Source organism: Oncorhynchus clarkii, chromosome 29 (assembly GCF_045791955.1).
Source record: "Oncorhynchus clarkii lewisi isolate Uvic-CL-2024 chromosome 29, UVic_Ocla_1.0, whole genome shotgun sequence".
NCBI lineage: Eukaryota > Metazoa > Chordata > Actinopteri > Salmoniformes > Salmonidae > Oncorhynchus > Oncorhynchus clarkii.
Genome location: NC_092175.1, coordinates 29879810 through 29900448, shown reverse-complemented (window position 1 = coordinate 29900448; position 20639 = coordinate 29879810). Strand labels below are relative to the sequence as shown.

The window sequence follows — 20639 nt, the reverse complement described above, 5'->3', positions numbered from 1 at the left end:
AACACAATCACAGAAAACAAACACAGTTCAAGAATTGCCTATCCACTCTCAGATCTCCCTCCAGCTCAGTCTAAAGGCCCTGGAGGTCAGATGAGGTGGAAGTGTGAAGCAGTTATTTCAGTGGCCTCCTGTGATAGAAAATTCTGGATCACTCCGGTTTAGGTGACGGTGAAGAGGGTGAGGATGGAGGGAGTCATAGGTCAGTGCTTGGCTGGGCGGAGTCAATGAAAGGCAAGACTATTCTAGGAGGATCAGGTTTAGAGTCCGCCGTCCTATTTACTAACTAAATACTTACAATAATATTGTGGTAGTAATTGGCTACTCAAAGCCTAACCTTTTTCTGTGTGCCACTCAAACCGACGAGCAGCAAATCAAATCCAATTTAGAAATGTTGTATCGATTTGCTTTCTCATATGATCTGTTATGAGCTCCATGTTCTACTGGCACTGGTAAAAACGAGAATGATACTGTCGTTGCATAGCAACCGGATCCATATTTGACTGGATCCGGTCAAACTGCAGGGAAAGTAATGTTGGACGGTAATGACCAACTGGGCACACACTGTTGAATCAACGTTGTTTCCACATAATTTCAATAAAAATAAGTTGAACCAATGTGGAATGGACGTTGAATTGACGTCTGTGCCCAGTGGGGAGTGAGAAAGACTATTCCTAACAGTATGGAGACCAGGCCAGAGGTGGTAGGTTTGCCTCCATGTCTCGCTTCTTGTCTTCCATCCCACCTTCCTGTCTTCCATCTCACGGACCAAATAAAGGGTGCGTTCCTCTGCCCAGGCGTGGCTGATGCCTGCCAGATCTTACAACGCCTGGATAGGTATTTTAAGTATCAGGTAACCACATCATATGTTATAGCAATCTGTCAGTTGATGACACAATCAATGACGTGGCACGCAACCATTGTTTGATGCATGCAACGTCTGAGCAGGGGAACGCAGCCGTAGAAATAAGCCACAGAGACTACTTTCTTTAAATATTGAAGTGATCAAGGCCCCACAGGCACGGCACCTCGTTAGGGTATAATTAGTGAGGTTTGCTAATGAGGAGGAGGTAGCAGATCCCAGTCCGCAGGGCCGAGGGAGGGAGGGAGGGAGGGAAGGGGGTGTTAAATATGTGGGGCGGTATTTTGTCACACAATAGTACACTCTTTACACGGGGTCACACTTACAGTACACTAATACTCAGCTACACCCACCACTTCTACACTAACACACTGTCTGTACTCAGCTACACCCACCACTCCTACACAAACACAGTGAATGTACTCAGCTATACCCACCACTCCTACACAAACACACTGCCTGTACTCAGCTACACCCACCACTCCTACACAAACACAGTGAATGTACTCAGCTACACCCACCACTCCTACACAAACACAGTGAATGTACTCAGCTACACCCACCACTCCTACACAAACACACTGTCTGCTACCCAATAGAACACCAACACTAGCTAGCACACCTGCTGTTCACACACATATTTCCTATACAGTACACTGTTGAGTATTCTAACTTACCCTCTAACATGACATGCTCAGTGCACATCCTAAGGCCAGTACCCAAAACCCTCAGCAAGACCACTTACATAAACAAAACAAGCCGACACACAATAGACACTACGTGACAGAAGTCGCTGTTCCTGGCTTTCATCAGTTTGAGCATTGTATTGCAGAGGAACACTAAGCACTAAAGTTCTGAGGAACATACACAAAGGTGCAGTGAATAGTGATGAATGGTTGGGATGGTGAACTTCAGACTGGAAGATAACATAGGAAGGCAGTGCTGCAGCAACAAGTTGTTGCGCTCAATTCTACTGTATCTCAAAAACATGCCCTGGCATAAGAACACATCAGATGTTCATTGTGGGAGTTGTCCTGGAAACAAGAGCTTGCAGAGGGTGCGTGGAGACGAATGGATGGTTTTAGTTTATCCGGTTTTATTCTACAACAGGCTGATTCTCCTGTGGCCTGATTTAATCATTGCCTCCCTCCACCCACAAGTGTAACAATGCTCTCAAATCAGGTCATATCCTGGCGAGATCTCTACTACATCCTCACTCTGAAACGGGATCTCTCTCCGGGCACTTTATTTCACTGCTGAGCCCAAAAGGGAGAGCAATCAGGTTAATTATGTGATGGCAACTGGTATATGGACTAAAATGAGAGCATGCACTGTTTGTTGGAAAGCTTGCTTAGTCATCTCAGTTCTTGGTCAAATGTAATTGTTTCATGGCACAGGAAACTAGGATTCAGGCAAATGTTGGGCCCTGTATCTTTTTTTTATTTTAAACGTTTATATTTAAATGTTCTGGTCCTGGAGCTAAAGTTCTTAGTTCTGTCATAAACCAGGATGAAATCTCACTGGCCTCAAAAGGTAAACTGAGAGTAAAGGTCTGTTCTGTCCGCTTCAATTGTCAGCTATACACATGCACCTGACTGATTACATGATTGCACCCAAATACCCATCATGCACCTCTCAGATTAAGCTGCCTATTGAGCCATATTGGCAATTAAATTAAGTTAAAAAAATGTTTTACCTTTATTTAACTAGTCAAGTCAGTTAAGAACAACATTTTATTTTCAATGATGGCCTAGGAACAGTGGGTTAACTGCCTTGTTCAGGAGGCAGAATGACAGATGATTTACCTTGTCAGCTTTTGGTTTTAAGTCCAACACTCTAACCACTAGGCTACCTGCCGCCCCAATGAGGTGAAGGTAAGTGTTTGTTGAAATGTTTTGTGTACTGTATAAAGAAAGTATCTGTGACATATCCACATCAGATCACTGAAAATGGTAAACAAGCAGCTGAATCCTGCCCACACAGCCCAGACCCCATTGAAGGTGACCTAGTTGCAGTCTATGCAGGGAGAGGTCATAAGAGATGTCGGGAGGAGAACCTTCCGAAATACTGTCCATGTATGTCTCTATTTCTCCTACATTCTGTCTTGTATTTTTAGCCACCACCTCCATTTATCTACTTCTTTGACCCCACACAACCCCTCCCTCTTCTGCTTCACTAGCAAACACATAGGGTAAGATGGTGAGGATGCACATCCTGAAACTCACTGACTGTTTGAGGTTTAGCCAATCATGAAACAGATGCGTGGTGTGTATAAGTGTCGTCGCCCACTGAGCTTCAGGATGTCTTCCTTCCTTAGGAACGTTGATACGTAACCGACCTGCGGCCCTCCTCCCCTGATCTCACTGAGTCACGTTGCCGTAGCGACAGTTCTCCTCCTCACTGTCCTGGTTTCATTCTGTCTAATTATTCTCTAAGTTCAAACTAGAACAGCAGGGTGACCTTCACCAACTAGTTTGGGGAGGCAGGGAGATGTGGTGAGGGGAGGGCAAGAGGGAAGATGAGCAAGAAAGACACCAGAAATAGGCTGGCCGTCCAAGGGAGATTACTCCAAAAAGCAATGGGAGGAATATAAATATCTTTAAGTAGGTCGTATCAACCAGAGAGCAACCCGTTGGATACTGTTTCATAGGGTTTTGCTGGAGACTGCAACTTTGCAAGTTTCTCCTTTTTGGTCAGAGGTATGGGGATTTGGGGGTGACAGATGACAGTGCGTTACTCAGCTCTATCTATGCCAATAGCACTGCAGTAGCATTTCAACCTCAATTGGTATGAGTAGCCCTTTTTTGTTAGATTTCAGTTTAACGTGATGTGTAATGTAATGTTGTGATGCAAACTTAAAATTGAATATTTCAACTCAATTTCAACTCATTTCAACTCTATATCTGACATGGTACCGGTGTCCTCTTTTTGTTAAGCCCATAACCATGTGTGTGAGGTGTATACTTTTGTTTCAAAGCAGATTTGTTTAAGACTACCAAGAAACACTCTGTGGGACCCTGACTTAGCAAACTGCAGTAAAAGGTTCATATATGTAACTGACACTGACACATACTGTAAGTCACCTGGAGTTGATAAAATAAGTCATGCTAACGTAACTGGAAAACTTACAGTACCCTCCACCTGCTCAGTTGGATTACATAGTTCTGTAACCTGAACAAACATGCATTCTTTGATTGGAGGACATTAAAGACCTCCATCCACAATCTTGTGCTGGGCTAACACAATGACAAATTGTGTTCCTAGGATCTACAGTATATAATGATATAGCTGATGAATACATGTATAACAATAATAATAATATTTTCACATTCTGTGGTTCCGACCTTGCCATACAACTGTAGAATTTCAACCACAGAATCCCATTCTGTGAGAGCCAACATTTTGAGGAAGTTTATTCTTCTGGAGTGAATCCTGTGAGTGAATCACACATCTGAGGTAAGAGCTGTGAGGAAAGGCCAGATAAGGTGGGCCTGATGTTGGGAATTGAAGTAGAGGGCTGTATGCTTTCTGCCACAGCCTCTCTAGGGTATAATCCCACCCACCCTCCCTCCCTCCCTGTCTCCTCCTGTGTCTCACTCTCTTTATATACTGTACATCTATTTCCTCCCCCTCTCCTGGGGTTAGCTGCAGCAGTTAGGCCCACAGGTGATTGAGGGGCCTAAGCAGCGTGGTGGGCCCTGCAACGGTCAGGGCTGGAGTCACATGCTTCAAATGCCCTGCCTGAGGATGGGATTATCAACTGCACACACACATACACACAAAAACATAGACACACTAATTATGAGAGCAAACCATGTGCTGTGATCATGGACAGCAAAATGAAAATGGTGTGTAAAACAAACCGTCTAAGTAACAAACAACAATGATTGATTTTGACTACCCAGACCCCACCCCATCCCTAACACTCATGATGCCCTTCTCCTCCCGCTCCCCCTCTAGGTCCTGTCCATAGTGAGTGGACAGAGGGGGGTTTAGCTCAAACTGCTGCAATCTGCAGAAAGCACCCCTGTGTAAGCACTGTGCCGACCAGTGTCTGGCTGCCAGTTGCACCCTGATATCCTGCACTCAGCTCTTTCCCTTTGTCACAGTGGATTGTGGATGGGCCCTCTGGTAAAAAGGGGGGGACCAGGTAGGGGTGGGACAGAGACAGGAATGGACTGGGGGGGCTATGAAAGATTGGGAGGCTCTACTGAATACTTGTAAAATGCAAGGATTTGTTTCAGTCTATAGCACCTTGGAGGTAGAACAGCATGGTTGTCTAAGGTTTGGACAGGCCCATGCCCATCTTCTGAAAACATCTGAAACCCTACCTCTTAAAAAAATAAAAAAAATAAACACACACACACCCCTATTCCCGCTTCAGATAGATGAGTGGTGGGTCACTCTCTCTGACTCTGTGTCAGTCCTGTTGATGTAGAGGGATAGTCCAGATGGGGAATGTCTAGCCCTGAGGCCTTCCCCTCCTGCCACCCCATCTTCTAAAGCCTGGACAGACTGGTAGATTTGACTCTTCACCCCCCACTGTTAGATCTCAGTCCCAGCCCCCTGCCCAGCACAACACACACACAAACAGACAACCGTTTGAGTCATCGCTCATCTCCTATTCACTGCACTATATGGCTGTAATAAGCTTAGAATGGAGAGAAGTGGGAGATAGTTCACAGACATACACAAGGGTCCCATTGACCAACACGAGGACAATAGAGAAAAGTTGGATCATTGTTTTGTTTAGACTATTTTGGCCACACTGACACACACATATGTAATGTAGGTGTGCTCCTACTAGAGAAAGTAGGTGTGCTCCTAGTAGAGTGTGCTCCTACTATTTGTCAAAAACATAGTTGGGCCATATCTTATACCTTTCACTTTATACATTGGAGCAAGTTCTGCCCCTCTCTGTCTGTTTGCAGTCATTTTTAAACTGGTTGCTCATGTTCTGGACTTGAAATATTTTCTTCAATACAGTGATATCCTTGCATATCCTGCACATAGGTCTCTGTACAATAGTTTTCCTAGCTTTCTTTTGTCATGTTCTGTCCTTGAAAGATTTTCTTAAATACGGTTTGTGTTTCTCATTCTCACTGTACATTCACACACTAGTCTATGGAGGTGTACCGCTAATATATTGTTCCGTTTCTATTTCTAAGGAGGTTGGAGAGATAAATTGACTAAAGGTCCGATTAATAAACATATACTTGCCAGGAGGATCATATCGATGTAGGCTCGTTAGAATAACACGATTGGGGTCCCAATACGTGAGTTACATTCGCAATTTGTAGCCTACCTCACTACACTTGCAGTATTATGTAGGCCTAGCTAAAATATTCATCCGCCACCATCAAAAACGTAATGTTTCTCAAGTTCACATTTGCAGAAAGGATACCGTGTATGCATGGGGCCCACAAATGACCCCAATATTTCGACTAATAAACGGAATCTGTAAGGTTGGAATTAGCCTGGTATTATGAACCAGTGATAGCACCAGGGACAGCTCCACTGACAAGGAATCCACCGCACGCGCAACCGCTGCTATTGTGTGGAGCCTTTGAGAGTGTCTATACAGTATTTGAATGTGATTGACTGAGAAGGCTCAGCCCCCCACCCTCCCCCTCCCCATCATTCATTATTTTCTTTCTCGCTGTTGAACGAACTGGAGTAGTGGACGACCGTCGGAGGTTTGTTAGGAGGAATAGGAAGCTAAGGACATCTCTCTGATGCTGATTTATACATTATTTTTTATATCCTTTGTACCAACATTGCTTTACCTTTATTATGTCAGGTGCTAAGGCTGCTTATGTTTCGTAACACGCGGTGCTGCACAATCAGCGTGAACAGCTCTTATTCAAGGATGCGGATTTAACAAAAATGCGCTGTCAACTGGGATTTTAAACATTATCATTAACATTGAATTAAGTCACTAATGCCAGTAACCAGCGACTATATGTATGTTAGTGTTATATGTTATCAGTGACGCGGTAAAAATATAGTGAGTCTCCCACTAACGAAGATAAACAACGAGAACGGGTAAGCGTGATTATTTTTCCTCCAACAACACCACCTCCACCAACCAGCTAACGTTAGCTAGCTAGCAGACATGGGCAAATCCTAATGTTCAGGTAAAGACGTTATTGGGATGCCCTTTTTAAAATGGCACATTATTTTCAAATATATTATCCATACAGTAATAAAACATTGGCTCTCCAATTGACTAGCTAACAAGGTATCTTCTATTGGCCACCTCGCCATGCTGTGTGTTGACTGGCTTTGTTTGAGTCGGTGTTTGCCAGTTAGCTTGATGACTAGCCAGCTCCTCTTGTCTTCTCTGGATCGAGGCTGCCTGTATGTCACTATCTGATGTCCCGCTGAACATGACATTAGCCAACGTAACTGTCTCGCTCTCAATAAATGTTTCGTTCATACCTAACCCTCAAATTCATACACGGTGCTTATATTAAACGTTTTCATTAAATGTTAGTACACCTTAGTAAATATTCTGCTGGAAGAGCTTCATAGGAGTTTTGAAATGTAATTCGTAGTTATGGGTAACCCTGGCTTTTGCGCTGTCTCATGAGGACAAACAAACAACACCATAATTATTCTCTGGGGGCACCCAGGTATCTGCTGCTGGCTCACTATTGTACTGTTATTTGCCTGTGGATATTATAAACTATAAACAATTTCATTATTTGCAAGATAGCTGGCCTGCATGCTTGTTAGGTCTATATATATATATACTGAACAAAAATATAAAACGCAACGATTTTCCCGAGTTTCAGTTCATTTAAGGAAATTAGTCGATTGAGTTAAATTCATTACTCCCTAAACTATGGATTTCACATGACTGGGCAGAGGAGCCAGGCCCAGCCAATCAGATTGAGTTTTTCCCCACAAAAGGTTTTTATTACAGACAGAAATACTGCTCAGCACCCCCCCAGATGACCCTGCAGCTCAAGAAGCTGGATGTGGGGGTCCTGGGCTGGCATGGTTACATGTGGTCTGTGGTTGTGAGGCCGGTTAGACGTACTGCCAAATTCTCTAAAACGACGTTGGAGGCGGCTTATGGTAGAGAAATGAACATTCAATTCCCTGGCAATATCTCTGGTGGACATTCCTGCAGTCAGCATGCCAATTGCACACTCCTTCAAAACTTGAGAAATATTTTTACTGCACATTTTAGTGGCCTTTTATTGTCCCCAGTACAAGGTGCACCTGTGTAATGACTGTGCTGTTTAATCAGCTTCTTGATATGCCACACTTATCGAGTGGATGGATTACCTTGGCAAAAGATAAATGCTTACTAACAGATGTAAGAACATTTGTGCACAGAATTTGAGTGAAATAAGCTTTTGGTGCATATGGAACATTTCTGGGATCTTTTATTTCAGCCCAATAAACATGGGACCAACACTTTACAAGTTGCCTTTATATTTTTGTTCAATGTATAATGCTTAAGTGGTTTATTGATGTCCACCTCCTTCCTTCAAGTCATTTTTCCTGGACAGAACCTTTGTTTCCTGTATGAAGAGCATCAGTTTAGATGCATGCAGTAGCGTAAATAAGATAATGTTATGAAAAAAACACATTTATGATTTAGTAGGAAACTAAACCGGTGTTTTGTCAGCTAAATTCTAGTCACCATTTGAGGTATGATTATGACTGTTTGACCACCTACTGTGAATCTTTATGGACCAACAGCAAAAACCACCTTATAGCAAAGCCATCCTTTATCTTTCAGAAGCATACCTTTGGGGTCCCAAACCTAGACAGACCAACTATTTTCTACTCTAACAGTTTTATGAGTACAGTATTGTGTAATCTAGTTGGATGTAGCCCAGTCGTTGGTGTTTGGCTTGTTCAATATTTGTGAAATGAAATGTTTACGTGGTGCATCACTGAGCCTAATTGCCAATGTTTCTTATTTTTGATTGCATGTTTGAATTTATGACTAGCTTGAAGGTAGGCTATTAGTCATGCTGTTGGTAACCTGTTTATTCTATACATTTATATGCTTTTGTTGAGAGAACTAGTGACTACTTCAGATCTGTTGATAGGCTATTGGACGGATGAGTGTCCTCCAGTTGTTGCCTACCTAGGGTGGACGAGGAATGGATGGATGGTTGGAAATCACTAGCTGTGTGCCCCCCATAGTGCTGATGCTCAAAACCCCTCCTATACAAGCTTGTTTCAACTCCTGCCACTCACAGGATCATTGTGCTGCAGTCAACCAAATTTTCCAAATGTTATTGTCCTTATCAGATGTGCAGGGTCATCACTCGTCATTAGTTAACACAGCCAGAAAATCATAAATCCTAGCTATTTCTCTCATTAAAATTTGATTTTAAACAGAACGCTAACCATAATAAAAACATTTGCTCCCCTGCTAACCTCATGCCAAACCTTTAATTAAGACCAAAAAGCAAATTTTTGTCTTCATGTATTTGAACGATGTGGCCACTTTGTGGCTGGGTTAACTAGTGGGAACCAATGTGCAGGTCTTGAGGCAACAATTACTAATTTTAAACATAAAGTACAGACGTCAGTCTGCCATTGAGATAAAAGGCAAATAGCCTACAGTTTTCCCCTTTCTGTTTCAGCCTATTCTTTGGTTTTAGAATTTGGTGGTTGAATCAACTCAAGCACCTCTTGATATTTGAGTGTTGCTCTCAGACTCTTAAGCAGGATTCATTATAATCTGCTCAATGAAGATTGTTGTTCTGACATCATCTCAAGTTGTTTTAGTTTTTTTCAAGATTGAATGTGGATGTACCAATGTGTGGTCAATAGTCCACAATCACAGCAAATGTAAACACATTGAAGAGGCTAAGAGACATGAATACCTGCAGGCGTAGACTACTTGAGGACAGAGTGATGTCCTTCTGGTTGGGGTTTTGTATTGTGTCATTGGTTCACTGGGCTTTCCATAATGCTTCAATAAATTGTCCTTTATAATTACTCGACACTACTCTACACTACTCACCTCTAGTTGTCTACTCTAGATGATGCTCATATCTACTGGAGCCTCTTGGGTGTTTCATGATCTGTCATAGAGAAGCCTATGCTTGGTCTCATTATAAGTTGTGAGATCCTTCTGTCTTTAAAAAGTAGTGCTGAAACACAACTTCTATTGAAGACTGCTACTGTAGGGGAGGTAGCAGTGGTGGGCTGTTATTATATAGACTCATTAGTGTTTAAGGATGGGATTGTTTTAGGTTTAGGCCTAAGCATTTCATAGATGGGTTGCCTCAAGTTAGATTACATTGTACTGTGTCGTTCTGCAACGTGTCTCTTGTATTGAGCTTGGCTGTAGTGGGAAATGCGGTCCTCTAACCATTTGCTTTGTTTTTTAGATGGTGGTATAAGTTTGTCTCCCACATCATCCGTCCAGTTATCCAAGGCAGGCAGGCGTTTTGCCACTCTGGATAGAGTGGGTGAGCGACGGGGGTTGGAATATTTTGCAAGTTGTGGACACATTCTTGGGCCTTGGGATTCCTTCTTTTTTCCTCTGGAGTCCATGCTTTACTTGAGCCATCTCAAGTAAAGAAGCAACAATGTCCAACTGATAGGGTGCACATTGCCTTAAATGGAGAAGGGCCTGAGGTTCAGAGCTGGTACATGGTGTATCCAGAGCTCAGGCTGATGATTGACCCAATATTAGAATCTGTGAGGTTCTCAGTGACTGTGATTAGGCTAAAGGTCTGTTACCCAAGTGGAGAGCCAACCCTGACCCTGACCTTCCCTATAAGTCTCATGACCCGGGCCCTGTGGTATTTGTGTTGAAGGTCACAAGACTGTGAAGGAGTGCTTTAGACAACATCCCATGACTGACTTCTGCCAGATTGGCTAAATTCAAACACAGTACAATAAGGGAGGGTGATAGAGAGGATGGTTTAAAGACCATAGCTTCTCTCAAAGTGACAGTCCATATGGGGCCATATAACAGATGTCTATTAAAGAGCGGGGGTGCTTTCAAGGTTTGTAATTGCATTGCGGTGGGTCAGGCCACAAAGAAATTGGCACTGATTGGCCTATATGAACAATACTGAAGTCAAGATCAGAAAAATAGCTTCACACTAAACTTGACTCCTGTATTGGAATGTAGCCTAAATGCCCAACTCCTGGCCAGTCACTATATAATTAGCCTATTGCACAGTCATGTCATTTCTGTTACCCAGTGTAGAGCAATGAAAGATAGCTTCAGTTCGGGCTGGGCGATAAATTCCAGTTAATAGACTTTGATATATGTTTTCACACGATATTCCAAATGCCTGTATCGCAAGAAACAAGGTTTTGCTATTTATCGTTTTTATGAGCTTTTGTCCGCTTGGTCTCGTGTTGTATTTTTTGTATTGTCTCTTTCGGTGCTGTGTGCACCTCCCCATTTACACCAGAGATCTGTATATAAGGAAGAGATGCATCTCCGACCTAACAATGGGAGTAGTTGTCCCAAAGCCTGGAAGGCAGGCGACAAGCGCAGGTCCAAAATAAGCTCGTAGAAACGCATTGGGCTTATTTTGGACAGATTTTAGCGAGTGATATCTAGGGTTTACACACACCAAGCCCCTCCCCCTGCCTCTCACACCAACACCGCTGAGAGATCACATCTTCCTCTCTGACAAGTGGCCTCAACTCGCTATTTAAATTTGAGGTTTGGTCAAACAGAATGGGTCATATCGACACTGAAACACAAAGACATTATTTTACTGTAAAAGAGAAGTTACCTTTTCTAACTCTACCCTTTTAGTGTCTCAACTACTCAGATTCCACACAGAACAGACACTACTAAAACGGGAGTATGAATGAACATTGATTCTGGAAAATGAATGCTCAGTTTGTCACACGGGGCATTGGGGTACCGCTAGCATCATTTTATTCAAAGACTGTTATACTAGCTGTCTAGTCCGTGTTTTATAAATGTCCAATAAACATAAAACACAATTATTATACAACTCATTCTCATTTCGAGAAACAAGGTAGGCCACTTGATTTCAACATCTGAACAAAGTGGACAGGCTAACATGCTTTTCAAACCGTTGGAGACCGACAGAGAGGTAATAACAATTCAACTGTTCAACCTTGTTAGCTAGTACATAGATCCAAGTTGGCTAAACTTGAAATATAAAGATTAGCTGGCTAATCACTAGTACCTGGGCTTGAGAGATTGTTGATGAGACCTGTGTTCATTTTCTATAGCCTAATGCCTGTTACAAGAAGTGAGTCATTATTAGTGAATGTGCATTATGCATGGTTCTAGTTACATTTGTAACAAAAAATGGCATTTAATAGACTTGAAAGCCAGATCAGTGACTATTGCAAAAAAAAAACAGGTTGAACTATTTTGATAAAATAATTTAATTATTAGTGGGTCTTATGGTTAGAATCCAGGCTGTATCACAACCTAATTATAGTTCATGTATTTAACCCTCTGTTTCCCCCATGGTGTTGTGCGGGATTGTTTTATGTCATGTTTGGTAATGTTGGTGACTGGTTATTTCGACTGGTGCTATTTCTTGCCCGCGGGTAAAAGTTGATGTTCGTGTGTTTGTGTTTGGGCAAGTGTAGTGTTTTACCTTGCACCATTCATTATTCTGAGTGAAGTTACGTTGCTCCCTATTCTCTGCTCTCCTGCCCCTGACTGCATGCACCAGTTGCACCCACCATTCTGACAAATATAAAATATATTTAGATTTGTTTAACCATTTTTTTGATTACTATTTGATGCCATATGTGTTTTCTCATAGTTTTGATCTTCACTGTTATTCTACATTGTAGAAAATAGTACAAATCAAGAAAAACCTTTGAATGAGTAGGTGTGTCCAAACTTTTGACTGGTACTGTATGTTGTGAATCACTCATAAGTTAGAAAACAAATGCAGATTTGATTTTTAGGTCATATCGCCCAGCCCTACTGTAGCTTCAGTTATTGCTTGTCCGATGTGGAGAAATGTCTTGAGCGATTTTCATGATTATCCAGGTCCGTCCTCTACAATATTGATCTGCTCCGTTCTCTGGGCATTTCATACATTTCAGTTGACATTCTGTGGCTGTAGCCGTCATGGTCTTGCAACTTTTTGCTAAAAGGTGTTCCATTTTAATCACAAATGGGAAAATAGGCCTGATGAGTGAGTCTCCGGTGAGTCATGGTCACATTACATGACATGTATAGGAACTGTCGTTTGTGTGGCTATGTCTGAGTCTCTGTTCTAGTGTATTGAGCTTTAGTACATTGTTCCTGTAGAGGAGGTGGGTGTTCTATATAGAAGAAGGTACGTGTGTGTGTTCCACGGGTGAACACATGACATGGGTGAGCAGCAATGGCATGATCACTGTCGTTGAATGAGTGAATCAATCTGGCTAATGAGAGAGGGTTTTGAATGGTCACTGAGATTTGATGGAGAGATGAGTTTGGGTGTTAGAGGTGCTGAAGTGATTGAGTTGAATATGAGAGTATGTCATGGAGAGTGTGATCTCTGACGTGTATGTGCGGAGGACACCGTGTTGTTGAGCAGGCTGCGGGGGGGATGTAAGCGCTGGGCGCTGGAGTGTTTGATGAATGTGATGTTACAGGTTGACAATAGGTCGCCGCTACCCTTTTCAACAGAGCATTCAGGCCTGGATCAGACTCTCTGTGATGGCCCTGTGATACATGTGTGTCTCTGGCCGCCTCATTTCTGCAAACAGGAAAGGCGCAAGCTTCTGGCCCCTGTCTCTGCTGACTCCTCCATTGTGTGGGGCCACTGTGGCGGAATAGGCTTTGTGGTGGGCTTTTTGGGGATCTCACCCCCATCTCTGTCCTACCCCATCTGAGCCTGACTGACAGGAGGACATGGAGCCAGAGAGGGGTTACCCCCCCAGGAGAGGAGAGGCCATCAGCTGATGTGAAGTGTGTAGAGGGGGGGTTTGCTGCAGTGATTAACATTCCTCTTTATTTGCATATAGTCATAGAGAAATTCTATCATCCAGTGCTGTGGGGGGTTGGTCTGGGCGGCCATGCAGCTCCTGGACTAGTAGAACAAAATGATTTGATCAGTAGGGTGTGTGTTATTAAAGGCGTCCCATCCTAAAACGTTCAGAACAGTTCATTTTGCGACATTTTTGTAATTTTGGTTTTCGGCAAAAAAAGCCACATTTCGGTAGCCGAAGTCTTCGCCCCTTCATCATTGGTTAACCTAGGGATTCTTCAATTAAGTGTTTGTCATTAAACTATTGACGTGTTCTCATGCACATTTTTCCACATGAGAAATACGGCACCAAACATCTTTGTTTGATGTAAAATTGCGTGACTAAGATCTCTGCAAAAATGTACTGAGTTATCTTCGATTAATTCTGACTATCTTGAGGAAGTGGCGACGGCGTCTCAAGATGGACAAACAGTACTATACAAGCGAAGGTCTTTTAAGGGAGTATGCGAATACACTCATTCTGTTCGCCCAGTCGAGTTTGGCTAGGCGCCAGCCAAACCGAAGCACGCGAAAGGCTTAAGACTCCTTGTATTCTCTCTGCCTGTCTTGAAAAAGGAGCTAAAGAATTGTTGTGTTGGGGCTTCTAGTTCCTGTCTGTCTTGGTGAGGGAGTGTGGCTCCATCCCCCTGGCGTAGGGTTGCCTGCGTGCCCGTCTGGCATGTTGTGCACTGGGCTAATTACCTCCAGGCGATTGTGCTGGGCTCCCTTTCTCCCTCTCCCTGATTATCTGGGAAAACAGACCAGCTAAGGAGGAAAGCAGGTCAGGGAGGGGAGAAGGGAAGGGGGGAGAGTAGTGATTGGGAGAAAGAGAGGTGGCGGTGATGCTGCTTTCTCTGTCCTGCTTTACCTCGGAGCTCGCATCATTCTCCTAAAAAGTGATGCCCTCTCCTCTCCTGGTGTCTGGCTGGTCAGAGGCTAGGTGGGCCTCAACGCAGCACAGCTCAGAACCCCAGAGGCATTTCTGAATGCCTTGTTTTCATGCTTGACATTAGTAAAGAGCTATTCTTCTGAACCATCACACAGACATGCCCCCCTTACATTATGTTTGTGTTGTATGTGTTGCGTGTTTGACAAGGGGATGGGCAGGAGCTTCACAGTTTTTGTTGCCACCAAACACACCAGCCTTCCTCCAATTCTAGAAAGAATAGCCAGTTTCCTTCTAACTGTTACGCCTAAAGCAGGGTTTTATATTGGGGATTATCTTGTGGGCAGCAGAGCAGGATGAGCGCTTTGGGAGCGTTCCTCCCTTTCCTGTCTCAAATGATTCATTCATTCATTCTGCTCAACATAGCAGGAAGAGACTACTGCTCTCATGTTCCAGTGCTGCTGTGTCACTACACTAACAATTCTATCTCCAAGTCTGTAGCCTACTTTATTACAGATGTATTACCCCTTTATAATACCCTTATTGATAAAGGATTTCTAAGAGCCATTATTGTATAATTTCACATCTTTCAGAGTCCCATCACAAAAGGATATCCTGTTTTTCATGGTGTAGGAGAGTTCTATAGTGCTCAGTGTCTTAGCCCTCCACCATCTTAGCCCCCCCCCATTCCAGCTGTGACATCTTGTTTGTGTGATTATGACCACTACACTGTGTGTGTGTTTGTTTTCCCTCTGATGGCTCTGTTAAAGGGTCACAAGGTGATTATCCTGGTCATATTGTAGCACGTTAAAGGAAAACTCCACCCCAAAACCATATTTTTGTTTCTGTTTCATTAGTCCATTGTTGATATATTCCCAACATGTTTTTCATGTTAGCTATCAAGTTTTCAAGATATATAACTTTCGAAATACAGCCGGTACGATGCATTTTGCATCATATAATGCTATGTTTTTCATCATATGATGCAAAATGCATCTTACCGGCTGTATTTCTGTCTTTTGAAAGTTATTTATCCTAACTTGATTGCTCACATGCAAAACATTTTGGGACCATATCAACAATGGACTAATGAAACAAAAAAATATAGTTTTTGGGTGAAATGTTCCTTTAATTAAGGACAACCATGACAAATTTAGTAAATCATCCATTATGTGGGTTTAGGGGTCAAAGGTTTGTCCCATAAATCCACTGCAGCGGCTCGGCAGACGTAAACATGCTCAGGCACCATAATGGCTATCAACACGAGGCAGGCGCTCAATGAAGGGGAGGAGGAGAAGAGAGGAGGGGGCCCGGTTGGAGGGCTAGGGCGGAGGGGGCACGGAATAGGGCTAGGGGAGAGGAGGGGGCACGGGGTAGGGCTAGGGAAGAGGGGGCCCGGGGGAGGGCTAGGGGGTAGGGCTATTGAAAGGAGAGGGGGGCCAGGGAATGGGGGGAGGCATAAAGCTGATCTGATCACAACAGAGAGAAGCTTATACATTAGCTGTAGAACGACATACATTAAGGGTGATTAGAGAGGTCTTGTTGTCTCATTAAGGGTGGTCACGGTCTCATTAAGGTTGATTAGAGAGGTGTTGGTGTGTTGGTGGCGTGTGACTCGGAGGATTTGTGTGATGGGAATGAATATGACTGTAAAGTAGAGTGTATTTCTGGGTATGTAGTTAGTGTATTACCTGTGGGCTCTCCACAGTCTGGCTAGTGTGTGTGTAGCAGACTGTCCTAACAAAGCCCTGTCATCTCATCCCCAACAGGCAGGCAGACACTCCCCCTGGGTCCTGTGTTTGGCCCTCCCTCCCTCCCCAGCTCTAAGCCCGATTGATTTATGTCCCCTCCAATTCATCACCTTATCAGTGACCAGGGGAATATTGTAATTAACCATTAGATAGCAGAGAAGGCCATTTAAACTGTTGTTTTTTACATTTATGAATTGGGCTTATCTGAGGCACGGTCTGTTGATATGATTAGTGTATTGACGCAAGATGTGTTTTGGGGGATAGTGGTGGTGACAGCTCGGTATCATGGTGAAAAATAGCAGAATGGAATGTCTTTTTGCCTGATAAACTTTTGGGATGCTGTTTTAGAGGTTGTGAGCCGGTGTGCGACGCTGTGTCGGAGGAGGCTGTGTGTGTCGGAGGCTGTGTTCTGAGGTTGTATCTATTCTAGGGAGGCTGGCTATGTCAGAGCCTGTGTCAGACGGAGGCTGTGTGTCGTAGCCTACGTCATAGCCTGTGTTGTGTGATGTATGTATTGTAGGCTGTGTCCTGTATGGGAGTCAGTGTCATAGTGGGTCAGGGTATTGTGTGTCTGGATTAGGGGTGATTAGTAAAGACACTGAGCCCTAACTCCTCCTAGCCACAATGGGGATTACTCCCCCAGTCCCTTAGTCCCCTCTCCTTGCCCCTAGTCCGCTCTCCTTGCCCCTAGTCCGCTCTCCTTGCCCCTAGTCCTCTCTCCTTGCCCCTAGTCCCCTCTCCTTGCCCCTAGTCCCCTCTCCTTGCCCCTAGTCCGCTCTCCTTGCCCCTAGTCCGCTCTCCTTCCCCTAGTCCCCTCTCCTTGCCCCTAGTCCGCTCTCCTTGCTAGTCCCCTCTCCTTGCCCCTAGTCCGCTCTCTCCTTCCCCTCCAGTCCGCTCTTCTTGCCCCTAGTCCGCTCTCCTTCCCCTCCAGTCCGCTCTCCTTCCCCCTAGTCCCCTCTCCTTCCCCCTAGTCCCCTCTCCTTCCCCCTAGTCCCCTCTCCTTCCCCCTAGTCCCCTCTCCTTGCCCCTAGTCCGCTCTCCTTGCCCCTAGTCCGCTCTCCTTCCCCCTAGTCCCCTATTCTTGCCCCTAGTCCGCTCTTCTTGCCCCTAGTCCCCTCTCCTTGCCCCTAGTCCGCTCTCCTTGCCCCTAGTCCGCTCTCCTTCCCCTAGTCCCCTCTCCTTGCCCCTAGTCCGCTCTTCTTCCCCTCCAGTCCGCTGTCCTTCCCTTCCAGTGCGCTCTGCTTCCCCTCCAGTCCCCTCTCCATCCCCTCTCCTTCCCCCAAGTCCCCTACTCCCCCAGTCCCCTTTCCTTCCCCTACTGCCCCAGTCCACTCTCCTTCCCCTCTAGTCCCCTACTCCCCCAGTCCCCTCTGCTTCCCCTACTGCCCCAGTCCCCTCTGCTTCCCATACTGTCCCAGTCCCCTCTCCTTCCCCTACTCCCCTCTCCTTCCCCTACTCTCCTAGTCCCCTCTCCTTCCCCTACTCTCCTAGTCCCCTCTCCTTCCCCTACTCTCCTAGTCCCCTCTCCTTCCCCTACTCTCCCAGTCCCCTCTCCTTCCCCTACTCCCCCAGTCCCCTCTCCTTCCCCTACTCCCCTCTCCTTCCCCTACTCTCCTAGTTCCCTCTACTTCCCCTACTCCCCAGTCCCCTCTCCTTTCCCTACTCCCCAGTCCCCTCTCCTTCCCCTACTCTCCTAGTCCCCTCTCCTTTCCTTCCAGTGCGCTCTGCTTCCCCTCCAGTCCCCTCTCCATCCCCTCTGCTTCCCCCAAGTCCCCTACTCCCCCAGTCCCCTTTCCTTCCCCTACTGCCCCAGTCCACTCTCCTTCCCCTCTAGTCCCCTACTCCCCCAGTCCCCTCTGCTTCCCCTACTGCCCCAGTCCCCTCTGCTTCCCATACTGCCCCAGTCCCCTCTCCTTCCCCTACTCCCCTCTCCTTCCCATACTCTCCTAGTCCCCTCTCCTTCCCCTACTCTCCTAGTCCCCTCTCCTTCCCCTACTCTCCTAGTCCCCTCTCCTTCCCCTACTCTCCTAGTCCCCTCTCCTTCCCCTACTCCCCCAGTCCCCTCTCCTTCCCCTACTCCCCCAGTCCCCTCTCCTTCCCCTACTCCCCTCTCCTTCCCCTACTCTCCTAGTTCCCTCTACTTCCCCTACTCCCCAGTCCCCTCTCCTTTCCCTACTCCCCAGTCCCCTCTCCTTTCCCTACTCTCCTAGTCCCCTCTCCTTTCCCTACTCTCCTAGTCCCCTCTCCTTTCCCTACTCTCCTAGTCCCCTCTCCTTTCCCTACTCTCCTAGTCCCCTCTCCTTTCCCTACTCTCCTAGTCCCCTCTCCTTCCCCTACTCTCCTAGTCCCCTCTCCTTCCCCTACTCTCCTAGTCCCCTCTCCTTCCCCTACTGCCTCAGTCCCCTCTCCTTCCCCTACTCTCCTAGTCCCCTCTCCTTCCCCTACTCTCCTAGTCCCCTCTCCATCCCCTACTGCCTCAGTCCCCTCTCCTTCCCCTACTCTCCTAGTCTCCTCTCCTTCCCCTACTCTCCTAGTCCCCTCTCCTTCCCCTACTCTCCTAGTCCCCTCTCCTTCCCCTACTCCCCCAGTCCCCTCTCCCTCCCCTACTCCCCCAGTTCTCTCTCCCTCCCCTACTCTCCTAGTCCCCTCTCCTTCCCCCCTAGTCCCCTCCCCTTCTCCCCTAGTCCCCTCTCCTTCCCCCCTAGTCCCCTCCCCTTCTCCCCTAGTCCCCTACTGCCCCAGTCCTCTCCTTCCCCTACTCTCCTAGTCCCCTCTCCTTCCCCTACTCTCCTAGTCCCCTCTCCTTCCCCTTCTGCCCCCTCTCCTTCCCCTACTGCCCCCTCTCCTTCCCCTACTGCCCCTAGTGCCCTCTCCTTCTCCTACTCTCCTAGTTCCCTCTCCTTCCCCCTACTCCCCTAGTCCCCTACTGCCCCAGTCCCCTCTCCTTCTCCTCCTCAAATCCCCCCCCAAAATGATTGGTCACATACACATGGTTAGCAGATGTTAATGCAAGTGTAGCGAAGTGCTTGTGCTTCTAATTCCGACCATGCAGTAATATCTAACAGTAATCTATCAAATTTACAACAACTACCTTATACACACACAAGTGTAAAGGAATGAATAAGAATATGTACATATAAATATACAGATGAGCGGTGGCCGAACAACATAGGCAAGATGCAGTAGATGGTATAGAGTACAGTATATACATGAGATGAGTAATGTAGGGTATGTAAACATTATATAAAGTGGCATTGTTTAAAGTGACTAGTGATATATTTATTACATCCAATTTTTTATTATTGAAGTAGCTAGAGATTTGAGTCAGTATGTTGGCAGCAGCCACTCAATGTTAGTTATGGCTGTTTAACAGTCTGATGGCCTTGAGATAGAAGCTGTTTTTCAGTCTCTCGGACCCAGCTTTGATGCACCTGTACTGACCTCGCCTTCTGGATGATAGCGGGGTGAACAGGCAGTGGCTGTTGTCCTTGATGATCTTTATGGCCTTCCTGTGACATCGGGTGGTGTAGGTGTCCTGGAGGGCAGGTAGTTTGCCCCCAGTGATGCGTTGTGCAGACCTCACTACCCTCTGGAGAGCCTTGCGGTTGTGGGCAGAGCAGTTGCCGTACCAGGCGGTGATACAGCCCAACAGGATGCTCTCGATTGTGCATCTGTAGAGGTTTGTGAGTGCTTTTGGCGACAAGCCAAATTTCTTCAGCCTCCTGAGGTTGAAGAGGCGCTGTTGCACCTTCTTCACCACGCTGTCTGTGTGGGTGGACCATTTCAGTTTGTCCGTGATGTGTACGCAGAGGAACTTAAAACTTTCCACCTTCTCCACTACTGTCCCGTCGATGTGGATAGGGGGGTGCTCCATCTGCTGTTTCCTGAAGTCCACGATCATCTCCTTTGTTTAGTTGACGTTGAGTGTGAGCTTATTTTCCTGACAACCACACTCTGAGGGCCCTCACCTCCTCCCTGTAGGCTGTCTCATCGCTGTTGGTAATCAAGCCTACCACTGTAGTGTCGTCTGCAAACTTGATGATTGAGTTGGAGGCAGGCGTGCATGGCCACACCGTTGTGCGTGAACAGGGAGTACAGGAGACGGCTGCGAAAGCACCCTTGTGGGGCCCCAGTGTTGAGGATAAGCAGGATGGAGATTAGAGGTCGATACCGATTATTGGAGG

At 45.8% G+C, this 20639-nt stretch overlaps 1 protein-coding gene across 3 annotated transcripts in view; it reads left to right on the top strand.

The window, feature by feature from the left end:
- Nucleotides 1-6798: 6798 nt before the first annotated feature.
- LOC139387895 (spectrin beta chain, non-erythrocytic 1-like) overlaps nt 6799-20639 on the top strand; it is a 96463-nt gene continuing 82622 nt past the window's right edge. For all 3 annotated transcript variants that reach the window (XM_071134242.1, XM_071134240.1, XM_071134239.1), the window contains exon 1: nt 6799-6904. The gene's annotated coding sequence lies outside the window, so the exon portion shown is untranslated. The remainder of the gene's footprint in view (nt 6905-20639) is intronic.